Below are 22,977 nucleotides of genomic sequence, written 5' to 3' on the forward strand. Positions count from 1 at the left end.
AGCTGCAAGCTTATGTTATGCAGCATTGACCGATGTCGAGATATTGTTCTCATGAATGTAGCATCCATCGCCTTTGTACGCATGTGCTGGTTTCGGCGCACTATCATCGAGGCATTGATCAAGGTTATTAAAATTGTACCCGCAACGAGCGCGTCGCCCTGGTTTCGATTTCGGTTCTCGCTGCTATTCGTGATAATAAACAGTTTGTAAATTGTTCTTTTTGTTGGCGATTCTCTGGACAAGGGACGAAAACGAAAACTGGCAATGAAAATAAGCATCACGTAGAATATTTTAAACGAAAAACTGTTTCAACATTCTTTAATGCAACTCTAATTCTAAGGCTGTAAGCGCCACCTATTTCCGGTAGTCAAAATGTGCCATGGCGGCTTCTTGTCGATTGGATGTGTGCGTAGCATGGGAGCTTCAATGGTACATCTCAGCTTTTTTTGGTTATCCCCTGCTGTTCCTTATATTTCCGCGTAATAACTCTTTCTTGTACCCAATACAATACCGAATAGGGATCGTAAGCTCAGAGGCTGCACCTGTCATTCACATAGACAGGTAAGGTAGCTGTTCGCGACCACTTTCAACTCATCTGGGAGGTACATAATTTTTTTGTGTAATTTATGCATGCTTAGGCATCATTTTTCACGCCGCCTGAAGTTCTCGCTGAAAGTACGCTTTAAATGCACTGCACGCTTTAAATTGACACCCATCTGTAACGTGTTTGAGCCGTTATTTATAGCCCATATTTTGCGGACTACGATTTTAAACTCATGCGCACTACCGCCCGTTTGTTCTGTTGCGCTCGCGATATCAATGTTTTTAGATCCAGAAGGCTGCTTCCGCATGAAAAAGGAGACTCGCCGTGTTAGATTGTACACATGGAAAGCGAACGCTGCGACACGTTCTTTAAATTGGCCGACTGTTGCAAGCGGTGGCATCATTGCCGTCGTCGAAGTGTATATACAGGCACACTATAATAGAGACATACGTATTTACAGTGCCAAATGAACAATTTGGTGTTTCGTCCCTTGGCGCTCTCCTGCTCGGCCTGACAGGCAGGTGTCACGCAGTGCGTTGCACTGAAAGCGCTTGAGCATACCGCGAAATCTACGCGAGCGTTTTTATAGACAAATGCTCGAAGATTTCTATCACCAGCTGCCACTTGAAAGTGCGTTTAGCTAGCAAGCCAGCAGTGGTGTCTGCGCTTTCAAGCATACACTTGATCATACGAAGATAATGAGACAAAGTGTAAACACATGAATGACAGTTTCAATATTTCTTGACACTCGTAAATCTTCAAACCTGCCAGTTGTTCGTTAGTGCGTGAAAAAGTGGAATTTTGTGATGTTTAAAAGCAGACATTGGGTCATCCAAACGTGGCTTTGCCTAGGCCGTCGCATTGTATGAATGAATTATCAAATGCATGGGCATTGGAGCAATGAGGTGATGTAGCTGAAAAATGCACCTTTGTTCTCTTTTCACTTTGCCTCATGGTATTCTGTCTCAAGTTTAGCTATTGTCAAAGCAGCAATTTCGACTGACACAGCAACGCTCATCTGAATGGCATCTGTCAATGTCGTAAGTTGTCATTGCTCCTTTCAGCACATATGTTACATGGTCTTTGACATCTTCAGTACGACCTAAATGTGTTTCACAGCTGTGATTGCCTCAGTGCATATAGAAGCAACGAAGTGATCCCAAATACTTTTGCAGAATAACTGAAATGTGGGCAAGTTCATTCGGATTCATGATTATGGCAGATTTGAACCCAACACTGTGTAACACTACTACACAGACTGGCGTTTCGGGTAGTCGAGACAAGATTCCTATTAAAACCTCGTTGAGATTTGACAAACTGTTAGCTAGGTGGGATAAAGTAATTGTGATTCAGAATGGTAGCCTCAACATTGAGCACAAGGCAAGAGGTGAGTTTTTTATTGTGATCATTTTCTACAAGCATGCACATTAGCGTTACAGTAGTACGAGCATCTTTGTAGCACATCCTTCCCTGTATAAAAAGGGTCATGTTGTTTACTGCTTAGCTGGTGTTATGCATTGTCCACTTCTATGGTGTTGATGCCCAGGATCTCTACAAAACGGAACCTCTTTGCTACAGTCGTGTGGCTGCTTGTGTTCTTCTCCCCTAGCCAGAGGCATGAAGGGGGGTTCACGGTCACTGACCAAGTCTCATGTATAACCCGACGTTTCGGAACTACACACGGGTTCCTCGTTCACTGAGTTGGACAGGAAATCATCGTCACCTATGTAGCCAGCATGTGACGTAATGAACATGCGTAAATGGCAGGCATAGTCCCTGGTGTCTGGTTCATCGTAGCTGACGTCAATTGAACGATTAGCGATTCTAGCAGCCGCCGGGATGACATGTTCTTTTCTTTGGCAACAACAGTGGCATTGTCCCAGTCAATCTTGTGACTATGTTCCTGCGCAAGCTCGGCAAATAATAGTCGTGTGACTATTATTTCTTAGATCACGTTTTTTTTTTTCGTTTCCATGCCTGACCAGCCGAACTTTCATCGAATCCTAGATTATGCAGCCAGAGGCAGTGGCACTCGTTGTGTCCTGTTAGAGATGACTGGTCTTTTTGTCCGTGTCTATCCACTATCACCTGGGCTTATCTCCTGGCTGCTGAAGTGTGCCTGCATTTTCCAGGTCAACTACTCGGACATTAATGTCTGGATACAAATTGGGTAGATCTTGTATGCCATGCCCAACATCAGAGTAAGTTTTCTGTTTCTGCCAGCACTTTTGCTGATGCACTTTCATTTCCCTCCGGTCCGGGAGTTGTGGAAAGAAGCTGTCTGCAGTAGCATTTGCACTAGCGAGGAGCTATTTTTCAGAAGGCTCAGTCTATAATCGTGTGTCTTGTAGGCATCACCTGACGTCTCAAGGGAGTTCTTGGATAAGTTTACGGTGGCTTCTGTGAGACCATTGCGCTGTTGGTAGCGTGGACTGCACGTCATTTGTTGGAATTCTTATGAATTGTGCAAACAGCGAGCTGCGCCCTTTTGCAAGCTACAGTTTGTTGCGGTTCACGACCACTACACTATTGCACGCCTTGTGAAAACAAAGAGGCATTAAGTCGCAACCACAGGTCCTGTCCAACTAGCCAGTACTAGCTCAGGATACCCTTACTAGTATTTTGTGACGATGAGCCACCACACCCCTCCAATAGAAAATATGTCCATAGTGAACTTCTGTAACAGCTTTTCTCAGAATCCCAATTGCAGGCGTGTCACCCTTCTCTTAGCCCTGTGGTGCTAGCATGTACGGCATGACTTGAAGACATTTGCTGTTTGTATGTATTTATGATGCAGTACTTTGACGTCTTGCTAGGCATTTATTGATTCCAAAGTGGCCTTCAAGTGAGAAGTGCTGGGTGGGTAAGCTCCTGTAGCTTCTTGGGCGCGATGGTTTTATTGCCAAAATATCAACATGTCTTGGACTACATTGTCCTTGTAAAGCCAGAATTCTTTCAGAGTTTGCAACACCTTGTCCAGCTCTTTCGAGTGAAAATGCAAAGTTGGCAGCAGCATTAATCTAGCACTTGTTCTTTCTTCAGTTCTTGTAAAGAAGGTGGGGAGAGGCAGCATGCATAGCCTTCAATCTTGGTAGGCCCTTGTGGTGCCTGTTATTCTCCTTCACATGAGAACTTCACAGTGTATCAGCTGCGGGAAAGCCTTTGCCTAAGATGTACATTATGCCTCATAATGCATCAATCATGTGCACACTTTATAAATTGGGAAACAGATTGTTGCCCCATTTATAGAATTTATCTCGAGCTTGCAAGAAAGAAAGCACTTCTTTCTATATCTGGGCATAGCCAGGCATTCTGTCTCTGCTAAATATCTTGAGGCGTATCTAGTAACCATGGTAGAGTGTATAAGCGCGACTGGACGAGGACGAAGAAAGAAACAGGTGCACAGACACAGCGCTTCACTTTCAACTATAGATTTTATTTTCGCACGCGTCGATAAATATATACCGTGCGAGCGGAAACAAACGTGACAGCAAAAAAAAGAACATCGAGTGGTACATTTCGTTGAACCGGACACGTGTGCAAGACAATGGAAAAAAAGAAAAAAAACATGTACTACAATCGTCACAAAGACAGACCAAGGAATCGTATCTCCTTTTCCGATAGTGACACCGAAGGCTTGCTTACGCACTTTTGCTCTAATTTTGCTATCTCTTAGGCCTCTACAATCTCCCTCGTCATCCTGCTATGAGCCTTATACAGAACGGAAGTGCTTTCAAACATGGGCTTGCAGGAACAATCTCGGCAGTGAATACCCAAATGGCCCGAGATTACCTTAGTGACGTTGTATTGATGCTCCTTTAATCTCTCGTTGATGCATCTGCCGGTTTGACCAATGTACGTACTTCCGCATGAAAGTGGGATGGCATAGACAACGTTATGAGTACAGGTTACAAATTGTTTGCGATGTTGGGTAGAACATGAGTGCCTTTTGTTATTTTCTGTGCTAACCTGTTTGCACAGCTTCTGTAGACGCTCAGGGACAGAGAAAACCACGTCCACTCCCGATTTCGCCGCTATTCTTCTGAGATTATGTGAAATGTACCACTCAACGAAATGTACCGCTCAATGTTCTTTTTTTGCTGTTACGTTTGTTTCCGCTCGCACGGTATACATTTATCGACGCGTGCGAAAATAAAATCTATAGTTGCAAGTGAAGTGCTGTGTCTGTGTATCTGTTTCTTTCTTCGTCCTCGTCCAGTCGCGCTTATACACTCTACCATGGATTCTAACCAACTAGCCCGCCAACGTGTTTGACACGTCACTTGCGGAAGGCAGAGTCCCTGATGACTGGCTTACGGCAAAGGTTATACCTGTGCACAAATCTGGAGATAGGCAGATCATTGAAAATTATCGTCCGATATCGTTGACCTGCGTTTGCTGCAAGCTCCTAGAACATGTTGTAGCGAAGTCAATTTACACGTACATCGAAAACGCGAACTCATTTTTTCCCAAACAACACGGATTCCGACAGCGCCTTTCCACAACAACACAGCTTCTTGAAACAATCCATGACTTTGCCAGCACATTAAACAATAAGAAACAGATAGATGCCATCTGTCTTGATCTGTCGAAAGCATTTGACAGAGTGGCACATGCAGAATTGATTGTGAAATTGACTTATATGGGAATAAACGCGAAAATAGTAAAATGGATAAGCGCGTACCTCCGGGGCAGAACCCAATACGTAGAAGTGGAACACATTAAATCAAAGCCGTTGAACGTAACGTCTGGTGTCCCACAAGGGTCTGTGTTAGGTCCTGTACTATTTTTAGTTTATATTAATGACATTTCCTCTGCAATTGACGAAGGTATCACGGTGCGACTTTTCGCCAATGATTGCTTACTATACAAAGAAATTAATAGCACAGAAGATCAGACATTACTCAGTGCCGCTGTTAGGGCTATAGAAGAATGGTGTGACAAATGGAAAATGAAAATAAATTGCTTTGGTTCTTGCGACGAAAATTGCAGTTAGCCTCACAGTCAGTAAAACTAACAGCTTATTTAACGTACGTTCGACCCACGTTAGAATATGCCAGCATAATCTGGGACCCTTATCAGTCAGGGCTAATTGAGAGACTGGAAAGAGTTCAACGACGAGCAGCAAGGTTTATTCTATCGCGTTATGCTCGCACAGATTCAGTCTCCGAAATGCTCGGTTTGCTGAACTTGCCTACGCTCGCGGAACGCAGGCGCATAGCTAGGTTAAAATTCTTTTTTCTTCTCACTAAAAACACATTCAACATCAACAGCGAACAATATTTGATAGCACGACAAGGTAGAACACTACGGAAAAGCAAATATAATACTTTTCAAATACCTCAGATGCACATTAACACTTACGCATTTTCCTTCTTTCCAAGAACCATTAAAGAATGAAATGAATTACCGGTGTCCACGCGAGAAAGCATTAATGCGGAAGAATTTGAGAAAAACTTAAAGCAACATTGAAAGATTCACGCACGTATACGTGCTTTTTCTCTATTTTTTTGGAGGGAGGGGGTGTATGACCTCGTTTATTAACACTGCATTTATAATCATATCAATAGGAGTATCTGTAGAATATTTTGCTTATCTATATTTTTTGTTCACTTATGTTCACCTATTAAAACACTATTCATGTACTGCCTTCATGTACTGTACTAATTGCCGAAATACTGCTATTTACTTGTTTTATTTTTGTGCTATATGTATTATTTCAATACCATGTATTGTACTAATTGTTGAAGTGCTGCTTTGACCCACCCTGTAACGGCCGACAGGCCAACAGTATGAGTAAATAAAAAAAAAAACCAGGTATCTAGTAACATGTTGCCCATTGTCTTGCTTTTGGCTGAGCACTGCAACTAGACCACAGCACAAAGCATCAGCTGTGATTAGCAGCTGGTCTCTCATTTTGAGGAGCACCAGCCAAGCACTGGATCTGAAGAAAGTATTTCTTTCCATTTTGAGAATTCTGGAACCTGTGTGGGTTCCAGACAAACCATGCTTTGAAAACAGCATGCTGGACAATGGCTGTAGTGTTTGTCACGTTAGGAGCGAATAAACCTAGATAGGTGGTCATGCCCATTAGCAGCAGTAGTTCTGGAGGATGGTCTTGGCATGTCTGTGACAGCTTTGAGCTTGTTTTCGTTCATGTGCCCCAAGTAGGATATTATTGCGATGCCAAACTTACATTTCTCTTTGTGGATGGCAGCTCTTGCACAGTGGGTGCCCTCAAATGTACTGCAGAGTTCGTTTTGTTGCTGTTTAGTTGAGCACCAACTGATAACCTCGACCATATGGCAAGCAACACATATAAGTTCTGGATGAATATCATTCATATATCATTGTGTTTGATCTGGGGCACACCAGATACCAAATCGCATGAGCAGTTATAGCGAAACCAACGGAACGGTGCTGTATAGGTGGTCAAGAACTTCCTGTAATTTCTCAGGGATTTGCCAAAACCCTGAATTTGGGCATCAATTTTTCATACACCAAGCTGTGACTCGTAGTATCTGAAGGGTATGCTCTACTGCAGGAATTGGATATGATGCTCATAGGGCTTGCTTGTTCAGTTTTTGTGTAATCCATAAAAGTGTGGAGTGCTCCTGATGGCTTCATCACCACTACCATAAACGTGCACCAAGGAGTTGGCTCTGTCATAGCTGTCGTAAAACCAGTCTTAAACCTGGAGAAGTTTGGCTTTCGTCTTCTATAAAGGTAGCCATACAAAACAGTGAAATATTAGTGCACAGGACACAGGCTCCAGTTTCAACATTGTCATGCAAGCTGCGCAAAGTATTTGAGGATGCGGCTTTGAATCTGCACAACCATTAACATTCTCAATCTGTCTAAGCACTCGACTTCAGCTTCACCATCACCTCTGTGACCTATTTAGCAAATTTATTTGGAAATAGCAGCATTCTGCCTGATGCACGAGATGGAACTTTATGTTGTGCTAGTCGCCTTACACACTGACCACTGTAACTTGGAGGTCACCACCATCTCGAAATATCACGAACCACATTGTTTTCAGGGTGAGACGAGAAATCGTGTCTAATTATCATCTGTGACAAAAAGAAATAACTGATGCCTGTGGCAAGGTGCCATTCAAGTGGTTGAGTTCCTCCAGGAGGTAGGGGGTGATACGAGTGAGAACCCTCAAAAGCCAATTATGGCCTTAGCCAAGCAGCCCCAGGTGACATAGTAAAGCTTTTTGGGCACAATGTCATTAGGCACCACCCTATATAATTTATTTGCTTCCACAACATCTTCATGGCTCACGAGTGTCCGGTGGTAAATTTCTGAAGCCACATCAACCTCGATGTAGCATCCCTAATTCCAAATACTTCAATCTGCATGCCACTATGTATGGTGGGGGTTACTGGGAAGGAGAATAACGAACAGCTACACATAGATAAAAACTCCCTAAAGGCTGTTATTGTGGAAGCACTGCCCAACATCAACACACGCTATATGATACAATGTTGCTGCTATCAAAGATGAATTCAGTCAGTAATTGAGGATGAAGATGGTTTTACTCAATAGCCTTATAAAAAATGGTAAAAGAAAGCTAATAAATTTGGAACTCATGTTTCGAATCTTGTCTGAAAAAAAAAATCATTAGTATGTCTTCAAATATCTCACGCAGCCGGTAATACTGTTCTACTTCTTCACGACCTTCAGGTATGCTAGAGAACTCTTTCTCATCATTGGGCTAAAAAATGTAGTTGAGCAAAAGGAGTAGACCTAGGTGGCTGACAGGATGGCTCTTCTTTAAGTGCTTTGCGTAGAAGAAAAAAGCATGCAAACATGGGCACTAACATGGGCATGCACTGTAATGGGCACTAACTGTTAGGGATGAAACATGAAAAACCCTAAGGAAAACATTTAGGTTTGGTGGATATGTAGAAAATACACAGAGACTAAAGACAGTGAAGGACAACGAAAAATGTTTGTGTAAGCTTCTTCACCAGTGCGTTTGTTGCCTGTAGACAACACCAGGCAGAACTCGGAAAGCGACCTTCACCCCAAGTCGACGTCAATTCTGCGTGCAATTTTTGCATATTGACACAAAGGTGTGGGGCTCCTGCATTGTAGAACAGCGCGCGCAAAGGTCGGCGCCACGAAAGATGATGAAGTGCATAAGTTGCACGCTCTTGTTCTGCCCCGCTATTAAAGAGAAGCATACATTTTGCAAGACTCCGTCTCCAATCTACGTTACATTTTTCTGGTGGAGGTGAGGGGTACGTGCTACCACTCCCAGATCGAACACCGTCTACAAGCCCAGTACAAAGTCCGGTCTAGCTGACTCCTGTGCAGGTACGGAAAGCTGTCGACTTCAAGGACTGCCGCCTGAGCACGAGCCTCTACGCAATCAAGTCGGATGGATGAATACGTTGGTTCCACCTTCTTTCTCGACCGCCCCGACCGAGGTCGTCCTGAACCAGCCGCGAATCCCCACGTCCTTCCATGGGGACACCTTTGAGGATGTAGAGGACTGGCTCGATCACTTTGAGCGTGTCGCAGAATTCAACGGCTGGACTACAGAGCGCAAGCTACGCAACGCCTACTTTGCCCTCAAGGACTATGCACGGACCTAGTTTGAGAACCGTGAGGCAGGGCCCTATCGACATGGGACGAATTCCGATGGCAGCTAATCGGCACATACGCCAGCCTCGATCGCAAGGAGCGAGCTGAATCTGCAATTCAGGCGAGAGTACAGAGGTCGAACGAAAGCGTCGCAATGTTTCTCAAAGATATGTGCTGACTTTTCCGACGCACGGATCCGTCCATGCCGGAAGAAAAGAAGCAAAGGAATTTGATGCGCAGTGTCGAGCAAGAGTTATTCGGTGCCCTAATACGCAACCCACCAAATATTGTTGCAGAGTTTCTCGCGGAAGCCGTATCGATGGAAAAGGCACTGCAGCGGCGAACAAGGCAGAACCGCGACGTGTCGACCCTATCGCGTGACTCTCTCGCTATATCCCTGGACAATATCAATGCCTTGTGGGAGCTCATTAGGCTTATCGTTTGGGAAGAGCTTCAAAAGCTTCAGGTTTCTCCAGCATCAGTACAGTGACCTGCTCTGGCTGAGGTCGTCCGGGAGGAAATCAGGCAGGCAGTCCAAGTCCCAGAGCGAAGTGAGACACCACAGCACAAGGTACGGAAGCCACAACCTCGCATGTCGTATACGGAAGCTGCACGAAGTTCGTTGTCCCCGATTTTTCGCGATGTGAGCGACGTCCTGAACCTTCTTGGTGTGCACGCCGTTGAACAAGCCACTCGCCTCGTTGCACGCCATTCATGGCTGAAACACACCCACCTCGCAAGAGCGACGTGTGGCGCTCCGCAGACCGAAGGCCCTTGTGTTTTCATTGCGGTGAAGCCGATCACCTCTACAGAGCGTGTCCCTACCAACGAGCTGGGCTCCGTGAATTTTCACTGAATGCGCCGTGCCCGCGCAATGGTGAATGCGCCCTGTAGATTGAAGCATACCTCGCGGATGCCTGGACCTCGTTTGCCCCATGATTCCGTGAACCCCGGTCACCGTCATCCGCCCGAAACAGGTCTTCCAGCCCCTATTCAAGCTGAGAGCAACAAGACGTCACTCACTCAGCCCAGCCTCCCGGGAAAACTGAGTCCAGCGACCTGCGTAGGTGAGGTCGCTGATGTTGCGAACGCTGAAGATCCTCCACTGCAACGACCGCTATATGACGTAATTTAGAGGCAGAGAAAGCAGTGTAGTTCCGTGTCAGTATCCTGCGACGTACCAGTTACCACAGATGACCGCGAGGTCATGGCGTTAATCGACACGGGTGCGGACACGTCTGTTATGAGCCAGAATCTCGTGCGTATACTGAACGAAGTTTCAACGCAATGGACCGAAACTCAGATTCGTACTGCAGGAGGGCATCTCATAACTCCAATGGTCCGGTGCACGGCACGAGTCAACATTCGGGGCTTCACATACATCGGCGACTTCGTCAATCTTCCTGAATTTTCAAAGGACCTTATACTTGGCATGGATTTCCTTCAGGCAGACGGTGCCATTATCAACCTGCAAGAGTCTAAGAGTCAGCTTCACTACTACGCAAGCCATAGTGAACAGTAATGACAACGACCGTGACATCGTGCTTCGCGTAACTGACGATCACATCATGTTGCCACCCAAGAGCAGCGTGCTTACCCTTGTCCAATGCGACATGGAGGACGCCGCCGAAGGAATTGCTGAGGCAAACATGCCCCTGCTTCTTGAGCACCACATTTGTATAGCCAGAGGGTTTCTTCAGGTGCAAAACAAATGTTCAGTTGTTTTGCTAACAAACTTTAGCAACGAGTATCGGCATGTACCGCGAGGAACGACATGGCTGAACTGAGCTCATTTCTTCACGAAATCACTAATGTTACTGACATTGCCACATTGGAAACCGCATCGTCTCAGCAATCTGGGTTCCCCAGCCTAAAAGAACGGATTCACGTTAACGCCGCTCTGCCAGACCATCAGAAAGACCGTCTACTGAGTCTCGCGAATGAATTTGTGGACTGTTTTTCAACGTCATCCAAAGTGCGGCGCAAGTCCATCACAAAGCACCGCATTATTACGGACGAGTCTGCACGTCCTGTCCGTCAGCATCCTTACAGAGGGTCTCCAGTGGAAAGGGAAGCGATCAAGCATCAGGTGAAAAAGATGCTCCAAGACGACGTGATCCAGCCATCCACCAGCCCGTGGGCCTCCCCTGTAGTGTTAGAAAGAAAGACAACACACTATGCTTCTGTGGAGATTACAGAAAGTTGAACCGTGTCACCAAGCGTGATGTTTATTTATTGCCACGCATTGACGACGCATTGGATAGTCTACAACATGCCAAGTTTTTTTCTTCGTTGGATCTTAAATCAGGATATTGGCAAATCGAAGTTGATGAACAGGGTCGTGAAAAAACAGCAGTTGTGACACCTGATGGGCTTTACGAGTTCAAAGTTCTCCCTTTCGGTCTCTGTTCCGCACCTGCCACCTTTCAGCGGACGATGGATACCGTGCTTGCTGAACTGAAATGGCAAACCTGCCTCGTATACTTGGACGATGTCATTGTGTTCTCGAGCACGTTTGACGAACATTTCGCATTACTCGAGGGTGTCCTCACTGCGATCCATACTGCTGGCCTCACGATCAAGCCTGAAAAATGCTACTTCGAGTTCCAAGAGCTCAAATTTTTTGGCCATGTCGTTGGTCCTCAAGGCGTCCGACCAGACCCCGACAAGTTAGCTGCCGTTGCTGAGTTTTCACCACCCACAGACAAGAAGGCTGTCCAACGCTTCCTTAGTTTGTGCGCATATTATGGGCGCTCTGTCAAGGGCTTCTCAAGAATTGCTGAGCCTCTGACAGGGCTTACATGCGATGATGCGCCTTTCATTTGGGCGGACGAGCAGCAGCAGTCGTTCAATGAATTGCGCAAGCGTTTGCAAGAGGCCCCGATACTTGCTCATTTCAACGAAGACGCTGACACTGAAATCCATACTGATGCCAGCAATGCGAGTCTCGGCGCTTGTGCAGTGGCAAGCTGGTGCGCAACGCCCCGTTGCTTATGCAAGCCGCAGTCTCACCAAGGCAGAGAAACTACTCAACCACATGAAAAAGAATGCTTAGCGGTTGTGTGGGCAATTGGTAAATTCCGACCCTACTTGTGCGGTAGACCTTTTAACGCTGTCAGCGATCAACCACGCCCTGTGCTGGCTTGCCAACCTCAAGGATCCTTCAGGCAAACTAGCCCATTGGAGCCTTCGCTTACAAGAGTATGATATTACAGTTGTCTACCGATATGGCAGGAAGCACAGTGACGCTGACTGTTTGTCCTGTGCACCACTCCCTACGACCTCATTGGACCCTGACCATGACTTGCCATTTGTCGCCGCATTAGTTATCGACGCCATAAAGATGGCTGAGCACCAGCGCACTGACGCTGAGCTGCTGCCGCGGATCGAACACCTCCAAGGAGTTGAAGGTGTTTTACCCTGCTTGCTCATGCGCGGCTTATCATCATACTACTTGCACAACAACGTCCTTTACAGGAAAAATGGCGGAAGCGGCCCCAATACGTACTTCCTTGTCGTGCCATCGGCGCAACGCCACGACATTTTGCGAGCCTGCCATCATGAGCCATGCGCGGGACACCTGGGATTCGCCAAGACTTTAGGCAAGGATACGACAGAAGTATTACTGGCCCCGGCTTTATTCTTCTGTGCAACGGTACATGAAGACCTGCCATGATTGTCAGCGCCGCAAGAAAGCACCTGTTAAACCGACTGGCTTTCTCCATCCTGTGGACCTTCCTCAAGCACCGTTCCAACAAATAGGAATGGATCTACTTGGGCCATTCCCAGTGACCTCTTCGCGCAACACATGGATAGTCGTCGCTACCGACTACTTAACCTGGTACGCCGAAACCGAAGCTATTTCGCAAGTAATTTTATATGAAGTGGCCAAGTTCTTTGCACGCCACATCGTCCTACGACATGGTGCACCGTCTGTTTTCATCACTGACTGCGGTACAGCATTTACAGTGGAACTTATGCAGGATGTTCTCCAGCTGATGCATAGCTCTCACCGCAAGAACACTGCATATCACCCTCAAACCAATGGATTAATGGAACGTCTGAACAGAACACTGGCTGATATGCTCTCCACGTATGTCGACGAGAGCACAAGACGTGGGACGCAATCTTACCCTATGTGAATTTCGGGTATAACGCTGCTGTACAGGAGACTACACAGTTTACGCTGTTCGAACTTGTATATGGGCGCCACGTCAGGTCAACACTTGACGCCATGCTACCTATGGCTGATAATAGCCCGACCAGCGAACACGTAGAAGAGTTCGTACAAAGAGCCGAAGAGGCACGCCAGCTTGCTTGGCATCGTATCCGGAGCCAACAGCATACTGCCACCCTTCGATACAACCAGGGTCGACGCGACATCCATTGCAATACCGGCGGCTGCGTGTGGGTCTGATCGCCCGTCCGCCACTGTGGACTCTCAGAAAAGTTGATCCGCCAGTATTTTGGTCCCTACAAGGTTACACGCCGCCTCAGTGACGTGACCTACGAAGTGGTCCCCTGCAGTTCTGACCCCAGTTCACTCCGTCGTCGTCCTCCCGCTGAAGCTGTTCATGCTGAGATGCACCTGAGGAGCTCCATTTCTTATGTAGCTGAAAGAACTTTTTGACGCAACCGAGACGGTCGCTCTTCTCATGGGAGGCAATTGACACAAAGATGTGGGGCTCCCGCACCGCAGGACGGCGCGCGCAAAGGTCGGTGCCACTAAAAACGGATGAAGTGCGTAAGCTGCACGCTCTTGTTCTGGCCCGCCATTAAAGAGAAGTGTATATTTTACAAGACTCTGTCTCCAATCTACATTACAATGTAGTCGTTGTCGGGTGTACAATTAAGCTTTATATTGCGTGTTTTACACATTACTCATCTGATGCCTTAGCAGCGAAGGTTTTTCCTCTGCCTTTATTGTAAAAAAATGTTTCGGAAGTGCCCACGTGCATTTGCATTTTTTTTTTTTTTTTTGTGCATGGCACATGTGCTGTTGGCCTGGAACTGATTCACAATAGTATTACCAGCCATAGCGTTCAGGGCCCCGTGTTGCTGAAAATCCAGCAGTGGTGTTGGCGACCTTTTCCATATGAGAAAATTAATCCCGAACCATGCATCCCGATTCATACAGGCCCTCCACGGGGCATATAGGCGTTACTGAACTAATTAAAATTCTCAAAGTAGGATGTGTCAAAAATTCATAAAGTGTGACTTGCACACAACTTTGAGACATGATAGTGTTGGATTGTAATTTGAATATGCGAGAAAACATAATTCTGTTCTGCGGAAACTCAAACACAAACCCCTTTCCCAGCTGCCATTTCAGGTCTGTCTTAGGAGTGGCGCGCCCCAGAAAGCTCGCCTTCGTGCATAGCGTTTGCCACCAGCATTTCCAGGAAAACATTACAGAAGCATAAGCTGCAGCTGCCCGGAAGCGTGAGAAGCAGCCAGGGCTCTTTTAATGCTATCGTGTTCCACTCTTAAAGGCGCAGCTTAAGTGTCCTCCAACCTTTTTTTTTTTTCACTGTTTGGGGACTGCGTTTTTGAAGGTGTTGCTTCGTTTCCTTTCTACTGTAGGGCGAATGCAATATCTGCTTTGAACAACAGCAAAGCCACGTTTTGATTGCACTTGATGCACTGGCGCGGCATCTCTCCTGAACACTATCCAACAGTTCACTATGATGTTATCACTGAAATAGAATACACAGGACACCTTCGTGTACCACTTCATCTACCTCGAAGTAATATGCCATAGCTCTATGATCATATCCTTAACATCCACTACTTTCTTGGATTCATTTCAGATAGCTGGAATGTACAGACAGATAGCTGGAATGTACAGACTAAAAAAGCTCGGAAGCGCTTGCACTCTTTGGAGAATTTTGTATGAGCATTTTCAGGCTGTTCTGGTGACACTAAAAAATACTGGCTCTCCTGTAATCGAGAGTAGATGTAAGCATGAAATGGCTGCCGACAAAGCAGATTGATTGTAGGTGGTACTAGCCACAATCTTAAAATGGGTGTAGCGCACATTCGCAATGGCACACCCCACCCCACTGCATCACGCAACTGTACACTGGTCCATATGGAAGCAAGTTTCCTGTCAAAGACAGAACCCCATTGCAAGTCTCGTCTCGGTCCACCATATGTGCCGTGGACCTCGCGGACTGCTGGCATTGAAAAGAGCACAAGCAACTGTGTCTCAGTGCCAAAAAATGACAATCAAGTGTACAGTGCCTTGTATCTGCCTCTGAACGTCGCTATTAGAAGTGACAAATAAAACTTCAGCGTACTAGAAGTTACAGCTTGAGTGATATTGTGAGCAAATATTTAGAACTCAGAAGCAATATTTTTTGTAACATGTTTGGGAAGTAACTAGCATATGTATTGCAGTCTTGACTGTTTGCCCGGATGAGTTGGTTTGAGTGCCAGGATAATGGCTCTGGCTTTTGGTTCATTGAAGGTGGCTGACAACAGGAGCTAAAAGCATTTCATGCTTAAAATGTCTGCAGCAGCGGCACTGTTCAGTTAGTCAAGGACCTCATTTCATGACCCTCATTCTGACACCTTCGAACACTGTTTCTGCCTTTGTAACGCTTCCTAGAATTTATCCTTCAAATTCTTATGTGAAAGAACCATGCATCAATTTTGGCGTATTTCTCAAACTGTACGAGCAGAATTGCTGCTGATTTCATAAATACAACCTGTAAATCAATACAGCAGAATTGTTAGTCGAAATATGTAATCCAAATCAAGGAGCCATTCTCAAGACGATGTTCCCGCTGGCACTGATGCGTGGCATTCCTGGCGTTGGTGAAATCTTTATTCTACATTATAAAGCATGAAACATTCACAGGTGCTCTTCTTTCCTTCTTTTTTGAGCTTTGCTGTTTCAAGGAGCTTTGCCCTTTGAGTGGCAGCAGCCTGGTTGACATAACTTCTGACTCACGTATTTAAAATTTTTGCACAGATTGGTCAAGGAGTAGCCAGATTTTGAGAAGTACATCTTTAGCAGAGTCTATAGGTGCTGGCTTTTGGTGTGGAGAGACAAGCAGCTTCATAGCTTCCCTCCTGTCTCTTTTCATTGTGTCATCAAACTGAAATGAAAACTCTCGAAACAGTATATTTGTTAATGAGGAATCTTTGCAAGGCACATGGTGAAGCACATGCCGATGAATTGCTTCAACCTTTTACATTAAACAAATTATGCCATGTGCTGTCGAGAGGCAAATAAAGCTGTTCGCTTTAAAAATTAACAATAATCTCCACAGTTTGTGAAGTGATTGAGATATTGTTACCCAGTACCTTCAACAAAGATGTTATGGGAAACAGTGCAAGGAACTAGCATACTTACACTAATTGCAGGTATTTGGCAGAGTTGTATGGGAGACAAGATAGCCAACCAATTTTCCTTTAATGCATGTGAGCTTTGTCATCTTCATGGTGTAATGTAATCTTTTCAGGTAGCGGATAAAGAATGTGTGGCAACATGAAATGGCCGTTGACGACACAGGCGAGTAGTGGATGCCACACTTCAGTTCTAATTGAAGTTACATCAGCACAGAGCATGTATGCTACGACCAAGTTGGGTCCATACTTTGGATTACCATGTACAGTGTCACTCTCTTCTGCATTCCAGAAGATGGAAGCCAGTGTTTCTTTGCTGTTGCCATTTCAATTTAGTATATTTTCATGTTTTCATGCTCTGCAAAATACAGCCAGAGGTTGCACAGTCTTGAAATGAAGACTACTTTTTGTGTTTTCAAGATAAAATTTTAGCTATAATAAACGGAATTTCCAAAAAACAAATTTTATGTTTGGCCTGCCTTCTTTTGGGTGATCAGACATGGGAGCCATTGAGGCATCATGGCTCATACGTGCTGCCTTTATGCTTGAGAGGTGTGTGCACAATGTTCCTTGCATGTTGAAAAAAAAAAAATGGAGACCATCCATAATTGGTCTTGGTTTGCTTTCTTAGCCACAAGTGTTATCTGAAAATATAGCTGCTTTTTGTTACTCTTTCTGGCGGTGCGTTTTAGATACATAAAAATTATGATGGACGTGCATGTTCAGTGTGATTGCAGGAACGAAAAACTTTACTGGAAGATCCTTTGCAAGTGCTTGCCCATTTCATGAAAAAAAAAAGGCTTTGTTTTCATTGTATACAGTAATCTAAGGGTCAGGCAGACTTGATCACAAAAGCAAAGAGAGAAATTGGTTGACAGAGAAATCCAAAGCCTGCTGACCACATCGTAACTGTCTAGCGCATAGATGACACCTGCACGTTGGCCAACAGCATGGGAAAGGAGAAGGGATGGAAAGATGAAAGAGATTGCCATGAAGCACATGTGGTGAAAAGGAGAATGAAGCAAAAATTCGTAGCATTCAGAAAAAGCTAGATATTCTTGATGCGAAAACTGAAACATTGGACAAATAATTAATAGCGACCTTTATCAAGTCTTACCGCCGTATTCAGCAATACATATTGAAGCTCATGCTTGACTTGATATAAATGACGCATGGTGTGAACGCGCCCAAGATGCTCATTGCGTTACTTTTGGTGTGTTCACGACAGGCGTCATTTAAATCGAGTCAAGCATGGGCTTCAAGTTAAGATGCAATTATGAATGCGGGGGTTCGTGTTACGGCATGGTGAGGCTCTCTGGAATGAAGACTTCATGAACTAGAGAATAGATGGGCCCGTGAGAACCTACTTTTACGTCTTATCGCAGACATCTGAATCACAGGAGCAGTCTGAAGCATGTGGTAGGTTTGTGAAGACTTTCCGAGAAACCTGCATGGGTTTTCTCTGTAGCAGTTTGCTACAGTCGGGTGTATGACTCATTTTACATTTCCTGATCACCTTGCATATTTCCGCACAATGCTTTCGTCATTACTGTTCAGTGGCCAGCATTGCCTTTTCAGTGGCACTGAAAAGGCAATACAGGCATGAATGTCAAAAGAGGCACTTGTAGGCAGGATAAATGCAAGATTACCTTGTTTACATGTCCATAGTTAGTGCTTACAAAGAAGCCAGGAAAAAAGCATTTCGTCTGAGGTTCCTCTCATTATGAAGCTGTTTACAATGATGAGAGCTAAATACAAAAAGTGTAGTCCTAATGAATGGACACGTTCTCCCAGTTGCAACTCATAGTTTAAGATATTGAGGGACTTCAATCGCACCTCAAACAGAAGTCCATGATCAATAAACAGTGCAGGAAGCCAGTATCACAGTTTTCATTGACAGTGAGTTGGCCCTAGGATATGATCCAGTTTGCATCTTCAATAAAATGGCTATTGATTGGCTACTATTGATCTGTAGCACGCATACAGAACAGCACGCAGTCCCATTTATGCCTTGGGCCTCACTTATACCATGTTAAAATTGTGGAAATACAACAGATTCATAAAACCAGCTCTCTTTATCACCTTATCTTAGGGAGGGACTTGTCAATGTTACAGTGCAGAGCACGAACATTTCCTTAGGAGAAGCCTTCCAGTTATTTATGAATTATATGGTAGAGATTCATTACCTCTTGAAAACTGTTCTGCATAACACTCGTGCTTCTTCACACATCTATCATGATCCGTCAAATACGGGATAAGTTGGGTGCTGCAGATAAATGGTTCCTGCAGAGCCTAAAGCTACAGCATTAATAGGTAGCTAAATTTTCATTCTTGATGTTCGGTCCAGTTCTCTGAAACATACACATAGAACTGAAACTGTTCAATCTGAGTACCAATATTAAATGTGTTATTTTGGGGCTTCAATGATTTGCTGAACTTGATGGAAAGTGAAGGACTGTATAGAAAAAATGGCTGTAAGGTCAACTATGATCATCTGCGCATAACCTTTCAGATACTGCACTAAATATAATCTAAAACACATAAAAGTTTTTATAGAACAAAGTACAGCCACACTGGATCACACTAGCATCATTATCATATGTCACTGGTGTGGCACTTCAACACAATGTGGGAACTACCATGGCTCGTACAATGCTCCGAAGGATACATTGCAATAGCGCAACTATGCTCAATGGCATTTGAACTGTTTCTTGCAATTTACATCTTCTAGCCATGCACTTATTCATTTATGACTTGGATGGTCGTGAAGCCTAAGTGCTTTTCTACCTAGCAATACTGCAAGCTTGTCTGCTGACACTAGCTGCACAAAAGAGCAACAGTAGCTTGTGCTCTAGCAGAACTTGAGGGCGGATTACAAGTTCTTGCCACACTATAGTTGAGAAATATGACATACTCCCAAGCTTCAATATCTTAGCCGGTGTAAAGCTGCAATACAGGTACTGCACTTCCTTAATTGCACTGCTTACAGCTGTCAAACTATACCTCTGGTGCTATGCACATTTTGGGGATGGCAAGAAGTTCCACTAGACAAGGCATCAACCACACAGGCATTTAAAACATTGAGTTAAGGGTGTTTAAGACTGGCTAAACACAATTTGCCCCGTGGCTTGGATCTCGATTCCTTTCCCCTCTAGTGTCATTGACTGAAGAGCCACAACAGGAGTAGAGTAGCAATGCTTTGTTGTCTTGCCTGTTTACTAATAGCAAGAAACTACGCTCTAGCGCTGTAGCATAATCAAAGAACAAAAGGTCAAGTTTATTGAGCAAGCTTGATCAACCAGCTCTCCAGTAGTCTGGGCCCCACGTCAGAGGGTATATCGTCGTATGGTGTCATGATTACAATAGTGCATGAAGACTACTAGAGGCTGCAATTTCAGTAGAAGGTAGGGGATAACCTTTAATTAAGGGTAAGCCTTTGCTTTTAACAATGATCGCCAAATTTAATCACGATTTCCCACTTCTCCGCCGGTGCAGAAATGCCATCGTCCTTTTAAGATTGACCACATTACAAAAAAGTACGTACGTACGTACATGTCCTATACACTGCGGCTGGTCGCGTCGCAATCCCGTGTTTCTCTAGTTTTAACGCCCGCGCAATACGTATGTAGCACTCAACAATCGGTTTGCTCTGGCGCAGTTTTAGAAGACGATCGTCGTCGTGCTGTTTGCGCATCACAAACGCGTCACACACACGCACACACACAACTCGATTGTGCAACACGCGCTGTTCCACCTTGCATCGCTTCGTTCGTGGTCGTGCTGTTTGCGCGAACAAACGCGTCACACACGCAACTCGATTGCTCTGCGCACACCAAACGCCAAAACGCGATGTTCCACCTTCGTTCGTGGTCGTGCTATTTTGCGCATACACATTCGTCACACACGCAACTTAATTGCTCTTTGCACACACCAAGCGCGTCACACACACACGCACACACAGCTTCGATTGCCGTAAAACCCGCTGTTCCACCTTGTATCGCTTCGTTCGTGGTCGTGCTGCTTGCGTGCACGCGCAATTGAACCTCCCACCCTGTTGATTGTCTGCTCCGGCGAGTTGGCACAAACCCTGCGCTGGCGCATATTTCTATGGGCCCCGCGCGCGCGCGCATGGGGACTAGGGCATTTCAGGAGCTAGGCGCGTTTTCTACACGACGACTAGGGACCTACGCTCCCCTAGGGCGAAAAGTTACCTAGATATATAGTTCCCGTTGGCGCCGCGGGGGCGGCGCTGCAGTCGACCGGCTGCACAGGCGAGCGAATGTAAATGCGCTTCCTGGACACGTACCAACTAGCGCCCCAAGCGGCCCCGGCACGAAGCTAGCGCGTTTTCAATGGAACGAGCGGGTTTTTCGCGAATAACAAAAGCTGCAGGTCGATTATAGAAAAACGCAGGCGACGGACGTGTTCTGGAAGACAATCCACACGATCCAAATGCAGTGATCACGCTATGGCACGTAAGAATTTTGTTCCCACAGCGGTTAAAGGTTTAGCAATGGAAGCCTATGGAAACGACGAAAATTTGTACTCTATTTTCGAGGCACGAACGGTGCCTGTAATTAACCTACGACGTCTATCGTAATACGCAGTGCAGCGTATGTAGTCCGGAGACTCAGCTTTCGATTGATACCTATCTCGACTCGCCACACATGGCGCAACACTGTTCCCAAAAGCGTTTTTTGTAACACTGTAGTGAAAAATTCACGTGGTATCTATAAAAACATGAGCGTACCACTGGGTGAAGCCTCGGAAGCCGTGGCGGCGTGGTAGAATCGCGCGCACCTTTCGTCTCCCGTCGCGGTTGCCGCGGTTCGATTCCCGCTTTGCACTTTTTCTTTAAAGCCGTATAGGGCGTAGTTTTATAGTCTGTCACTAGATGGCAGAAACACAACATCCAATATTTGCTTTCGGTTCTGGTTTTGCAGCGGCGCAGTTTTTTTTTTCTTTTTTTAGAAGCCGCATAGGACATAGTTTTACAGTCTCCCACCAGATGGCAGAAACACAAAACCCATGATTTGCTTTCGGTTCTAGTTTTGCAGTGGTTCTATTGAAATATTATGTTTTCTATTTTTCCTTCCTAAAACATAGCAGTGTCGTGTTCAATAATTAGGTCATCGCATTTATGAATATTTTATTCATTGGACATCATAACTAGAAGCTTGCGCATAGCTTTGTGTTATGCAAAAAAAAAATACTTTAGTGCTTTGTAGCGTGGAACCTGGGAGAACAAAATGGCTATTCTTATTACGTTCTTCTGGAAGGTCCGTTTTCACAACTTTCGCCTGTCCTTAATGGCACACACTCCGAGCGAATCAGGTCCACCTGGGCTTGCAACCTCGATTTGCATGTGGTATTCGAGTGGGCGAATATAAATTTGGTGGTGTTGTGGAGGCGGGCCAATCTGTATTTGGGGGCGATATGGGGGTGTGCCAACCTAAATTTTGGGGTGCGTCGACTGGAAATTTGGGGGACGATTTATGGAAATTCGTTGGTGGACCAACTTGAAAATTAGAGGTGGCCCAATTGAAATTGGGGATTGGGCCAACTCCAAGTTTAAGGCTGGGCGAAAAGAAAATCGGGCGTGGCCGACTTTAAATTTGGGGGTGGGCCAACTTAAATCTGAGGGTGTGCCAACTTGAAATTTGAGGGTGGGCCTATTTAATGTTTGGGGGTGGGCCAATTGAAATTTGGGGGCCTGTTTACGAATAGTTAGACAACACCAGTGGTGTTTCTGCATCTTTTTCATGATCGCAAAAGTACGTATATTAATAATTGTTACCTAATACTCTTCAAGGTGAGCTACCACTCGAGCCTTCCCAGCCCACTGGGCTAATAATGTCACAGAAATACTCTTACCGTGACAACTGCGACGTTCAATGTGGAGATCAGAACAACAAATCGCAGACCGAGCTGACCATTTTCACACCAATGTCATCGCTAACACTCCTCGCTCGTGCTAGAGGCAACACAAGCTTACAACGATCGTAATTCAACTTTCACTCGCACGCTAGTCGACACGCTCTCAGTGCACAATTTCGCCCATCATTGGATAGAACCTTGCTGGATGTTTTACTGTCATGTTGCGTCGTTTTTCACGAAGGCCGTCTCCCGAAAAGGGCATACATTTTTGAGATTGACGAGACAAGCTAGTATATAACTCATACGAAGCAAATGTATAAACGGTTATAGTGATTTTTCAAAAATGAATATAAGTAAATAAGATTTCAGATGGTATTATTTCGACCGGGCATGACAACGAGTTTTTCCCACCTGTCACAGTGATTTGACCGAAAACCTAATCATATTGCTCAAACGTGTTGCCCCAATACTACATGTGCTAAATGTACAAAAGTGCGGTGCGTGGTCACAGCTTCAAAGCCAGTCTATTTTCTGTACTGTTGCTGATATTGTATTATTGTGTAGGTTTCCTCTTCACAAGAGCATAAAAGAAAAAAAAAACATTA

General features: G+C 45.2%; 1 long non-coding RNA gene across 1 annotated transcript; it reads left to right on the forward strand.

The window, feature by feature from the left end:
- Positions 1-1,590: 1,590 nt before the first annotated feature.
- LOC126516761 (uncharacterized) lies at positions 1,591-16,957 on the forward strand. Its single transcript, XR_008609466.1, has 2 exons — positions 1,591-2,745; positions 16,612-16,957. It is a non-coding gene; the product is annotated as an uncharacterized lncRNA (long non-coding RNA).
- Positions 16,958-22,977: the final 6,020 nt, after the last annotated feature.

Source organism: Dermacentor andersoni, chromosome 1, assembly GCF_023375885.2.
Source record: "Dermacentor andersoni chromosome 1, qqDerAnde1_hic_scaffold, whole genome shotgun sequence".
NCBI lineage: Eukaryota > Metazoa > Arthropoda > Arachnida > Ixodida > Ixodidae > Dermacentor > Dermacentor andersoni.